We start from the raw sequence: 5,728 nt of genomic DNA, 5'->3' as shown, positions 1-5,728 counted from the left end.
GCCTCTGGATCGATCCGCACGTCCACTAACATAACAGGCGCGTACTGCATTTTTTGACTACTTACTTACTGACTTGATTGGGTTTTTAGTGGTATTGTAATAATAATAACTTGCTCAATTTTTTGCCGATTTGGAAACGGTTTGCTTTGTCATCAACGTAACAGCTCTACTTGTGGCACTGCATACGTATGAATAATGTTCTGTTCACTATCATTTTCGTGTGAAAAGCCATGGTTATACCCATTCATAGGTATCACCAATACATACATCTCTGTACAGGGTGGGGATTTCAACATGCAGCATTTCCTGATGCACATTTCTAAAGGGAAACCGTGTGCCTTTTTTTTTTTTTTACAACATAAAACCATTACTCATATTATGTATGCTGTGCCGTAACTACATGTTGCACGTTGAGGACAAAACAAAACCGTTTGGTCTCGGTTGAAAACGCAGACGAGAGACCTAGCCTTTATTATGAATCCATGGTCTCTATCGGGAACCAGTATGACGTCTATATATTTCCGAGCAAGGTGCGGTCGCCCGACACCGACGCTTCAAAGCCTGCCACGGGCGCGAAAGGGGTTCCTTCGCCACTGGCACACACTGGCTTTGCCAACTTGAGTTGTCCAACCATGTGTGTCCACAGCATGCGCGAGGGAATATGGATCGCGGCAAAAGTAAGCTTCTAAATCGGACCGCACCTCCACAAAGCGGACGAGACATCTAGCCTTTATTATATATTTATCGGGAACCGAACCCGCGTTCCCAAAACTCCGAGCGAGTGCGCATGCGCAGTGAGGCCCCACAGTCTGTGCTGATGTGCTAACCGCTGGGCCAAGTAAGAGAATCGCGATCCCGACCAGTGACGTGGAATAACGCGTCACCGTCGCCCCCTGAGAGATCAGAGAGACGTTTTTAGTGGTGCATGCACTTGTAATATTAATAACTTGCTCAATTTTTAGCCGATTTGGAAACGGTTTGGTTTGTCATGAACGAAACAGGGGTAGTTATGGCACTGCATACGTATGAATAATGTTCTGTTTTATATCATTTTTGTGTGAAAAGCCAAAGCCTTTCTGTATTATTATCACAATTGTCAGGATTGTGAGCTCAAACTGACTGTACAACTCTATATATTTCAGTTTCTACAGGTTTTCTACAGGTGGTGGGCCGTCAGGGCCAGCAAGGCCTTCTCTGCTGGCCTAAACATCATCAAGATATATCTCTTTTTTTCCTGTCCAGCGGACTGTAAAGAGTCAGATGTGCCAGCGTCATGACGTGATGTGGCATGACTCGTCCCCGTCGCTCCCTGAGAGATCAGCTGAGATGCACAAAACCATCACGAGCTGCTTTTGCACCAATTGATTACATTAAGTCTTTGTTCTCCTTAATCCTCCTCATATTTATTTTTTCTTTTAGGCGTATGTGTTATTTTAAATACAATCATATTGATTGTCTCTTTATCTTGGCTTGTTTCTCAGAGCTTTTCTGTATTATTATCACAATTGTCAGGATTGTGAGTTCAAACTGACTGTACAACTCTATATATATTTCAGTTTCTACAGGTTTTCCACAGGTGGTGGGCCGTCAGGGCCAGCAAGGCCTTCTCTGCTGGCCTAAACATCATCCAAATAAATATATTTTTTTCCTGTCCAGTGGACTGTATATAGTCAGATGTGCCATGACGCGTCCCCGTCGCTCCCTGAGAGATCAGCTGAGATGCACAAAACCATCACGAGCTGATTTTGCACCAATTGATTACATTAAGTCTTTGTTCTCCTTAATACTCCCCATGCTTATTTTTTCTTTTAGGCTCACGTGTTATTTTCAATACAATCATATTGATTGTATCTTTAACTTGGCTTGTTTCTCAGAGGTTTTCTGTATTATTATCACAATTGTCAGGATTGTGAGTTCAAACTGACTGTACAACTCTATATATATTTCAGTTTCTACAGGTTTTCCACAGGTGGTGGGCCGCCAGGGCCAGCAAGGCCTTCTCTGCTGGCCTAAACATCATCCAAATAAATATATTTTTTTCCTGTCCAGTGGACTGTATATAGTCAGATGTGCCATGACGCGTCCCCGTCGCTCCCTGAGAGATCAGCTGAGATGCACAAAACCATCACAGCCAGCAAGGCCCTCTCTGCTGGCCTAAACACCTTCCGTAGTGAGTCTTGGGAGCGTACGTCCACTCATAACTGGCCTGGGGCGCGGCCGGCTTTTTTGACTACTTGAGTTGTATATGTGAAAAAACACTACCCTTCTTTTTTTTTCCCCGTCACGTGAAGGTGAAAGAAAGCACTTAATCGTGAACCAAAGATTCATTCTAAATTCATGAGCAGATGCTGGTGCGTGAGAGGTGCTCGCTCTCAAGTGGAGATGAGCGGGAAACACATCACAAGGTGTTCCCACTTAAGTCACAAGGAATCAGCTAATCCTAATGAACACTTGCAAAGGTCACGTGACCCCCATGTGACACAACGTGGGAGTATTAGTTTATTCAGAAATAAAATCACACTCCCCATATTACATCACGGTGGGCGTGAGCCGGTGACTCAATGCTACTTAGATGTTACTACCATGACAGCTCAAGAGCTGCGTGCCAGAGACCTCGGTACAGTTTGTGAGCGTTTAGTGAATCTGCGTGCGTAGATCCTGTCAGATGTACAATATGGATAAGGAGGAAGGCTGCAGACCATTTCCCCTTTCAAACACACAAACACACACACACACACACACACACACACACACACGTGAGTTCAAACTGACTGTACAACTCTATATATATTTCAGTTTCTACAGGTTTTCCACAGGTGGTGGGCCGTCAGGTCCAGCAAGGCCTTCTCTGCTGGCCTAAACAGCATCAAAATATATATCTTTTTTTCCTGTCCAGTGGACTGTATATAGTCAGATGTGCCATGACGCGTCCCCGTCGCTCCCTGAGAGATCAGCTGAGATGCACAAAACCATCACGAGCTGATTTTGCACCAATTGATTACATTAAGTCTTTGTTCTCCTTAATACTCCCCATGCTTATTTTTTCTTTTAGGCTCACGTGTTATTTTCAATACAATCATATTGATTGTATCTTTAACTTGGCTTGTTTCTCAGAGCTTTTCTGTATTATTATCACAATTGTCAGGATTGTGAGTTCAAACTGACTGTACAACTCTATATATATTTCAGTTTCTACAGGTTTTCTACAGGTGGTGGGCCGCCAGGGCCAGCAAGGCCCTCTCTTCTGGCCTAAACACCTTCCGTAGTGAGTCTTCCTTTATGACTGAAGAGTATTCCGCTTCTTCAGGATAAGTCCGCTATTTAAAATCCCTCTTGGGTCAGGTTGCCAGCAATGTTCCCTCTGATTTTTCACGTGTCTGGGCACACACACATGCACCCTGACCACACGGAGGACCACTGTGAGCAACATCAGATGTGCGCGCTGTGACCACACACGTGACGCCTGTTCAAAACCTTGGATCATCAAGTTACATGGTTTATTAAAAGAATCAAATCACAGCAGCAATTTTCATTAGTTTACTTTTAATATAAGCGATTTGGTCCACTTAAAATGAAAAAGACAAAAATCTTGTTGGTGTTCATGAGATGTGTAGTATGCTATATGTTATGTGTGTTATTTTGCCAGACGACATGTGCTGTAGCTTGTGTTACAGTGTAAATTCCGCAATTACAAAAAAATATTGTGGATAAAAGTTAAACTTATTTTCGTTACCCTCACAGAAAGTACCGTGTAATATATCTATCCATATACTTTGGAACGGCGCCACCTACCCATTGGCACGCCATGCTGGCCGGAAACGGTACTGCACCTGCACCTGCACCTGCTCTTGCTTGAACCCTGCATCCATCCGAATTCCACTCCGTCCTAGAATTCCACTCGCCACAACGTGATGGTTCAAAATGACAGAGCTCGATTGGCCGGTGTGTCCTGTCGACAAGTAGAACACCTAATCAGTGGTGTAATGAGCCCTGTGGCTAAGACAAATGTGACGCAGCCCTAGGGTCATCCCACCAATCAGCACATACAATGATACAAGTGACTTTTTTTATGAATATGTCTTGATATTTCATACTACGCAGCGGTTTTGGAGATTACCCACAATGCATCTGGGGCAGTTTTGGCCTCTTTCAGACCCAATAACGTAAAAGCTAAAGCAATTTGCAAGTTGGAAAACGGCTTCTGGGGCGTCACCGAGCCAAGCACAGTCTCCCAGACGTCAAAATCGCCCCCCAAAAATGTAGTGCACCTTGACTGAGACAAGGACTTGCCCAGAGGGCTTTAAATACCTCTCGAGTTCCAAGTTCCATTAGCGGATGGCGCCCCAGCGTAGTTCCCAGTGTGGTGCGGCGGTCTCGTAGTCTGCACGTGACCGTTCGCTCACACACCTAGTGGCCAATAGGTGTGTGGGGGTAAATGGAGCGTTGCAACTACGCCTCTGGATCGATCCGCACGTCCACTAACATAACAGGCGCGTACTGCATTTTTTGACTACTTACTTACTGACTTGATTGGGTTTTTAGTGGTATTGTAATAATAATAACTTGCTCAATTTTTTGCCGATTTGGAAACGGTTTGCTTTGTCATCAACGTAACAGCTCTACTTGTGGCACTGCATACGTATGAATAATGTTCTGTTCACTATCATTTTCGTGTGAAAAGCCATGGTTATACCCATTCATAGGTATCACCAATACATACATCTCTGTACAGGGTGGGGATTTCAACATGCAGCATTTCCTGATGCACATTTCTAAAGGGAAACCGTGTGCCTTTTTTTTTTTTTTACAACATAAAACCATTACTCATATTATGTATGCTGTGCCGTAACTACATGTTGCACGTTGAGGACAAAACAAAACCGTTTGGTCTCGGTTGAAAACGCAGACGAGAGACCTAGCCTTTATTATGAATCCATGGTCTCTATCGGGAACCAGTATGACGTCTATATATTTCCGAGCAAGGTGCGGTCGCCCGACACCGACGCTTCAAAGCCTGCCACGGGCGCGAAAGGGGTTCCTTCGCCACTGGCACACACTGGCTTTGCCAACTTGAGTTGTCCAACCATGTGTGTCCACAGCATGCGCGAGGGAATATGGATCGCGGCAAAAGTAAGCTTCTAAATCGGACCGCACCTCCACAAAGCGGACGAGACATCTAGCCTTTATTATATATTTATCGGGAACCGAACCCGCGTTCCCAAAACTCCGAGCGAGTGCGCATGCGCAGTGAGGCCCCACAGTCTGTGCTGATGTGCTAACCGCTGGGCCAAGTAAGAGAATCGCGATCCCGACCAGTGACGTGGAATAACGCGTCACCGTCGCCCCCTGAGAGATCAGAGAGACGTTTTTAGTGGTGCATGCACTTGTAATATTAATAACTTGCTCAATTTTTAGCCGATTTGGAAACGGTTTGGTTTGTCATGAACGAAACAGGGGTAGTTATGGCACTGCATACGTATGAATAATGTTCTGTTTTATATCATTTTTGTGTGAAAAGCCAAAGCCTTTCTGTATTATTATCACAATTGTCAGGATTGTGAGCTCAAACTGACTGTACAACTCTATATATTTCAGTTTCTACAGGTTTTCTACAGGTGGTGGGCCGTCAGGGCCAGCAAGGCCTTCTCTGCTGGCCTAAACATCATCAAGATATATCTCTTTTTTTCCTGTCCAGCGGACTGTAAAGACTCAGATGTGCCAGCGTCAT

Source organism: Gasterosteus aculeatus, chromosome 3 (assembly GCF_964276395.1).
Source record: "Gasterosteus aculeatus chromosome 3, fGasAcu3.hap1.1, whole genome shotgun sequence".
Taxonomy (NCBI): Eukaryota; Metazoa; Chordata; class Actinopteri; order Perciformes; family Gasterosteidae; genus Gasterosteus; species Gasterosteus aculeatus.
This window is presented reverse-complemented; position numbering follows the sequence as displayed.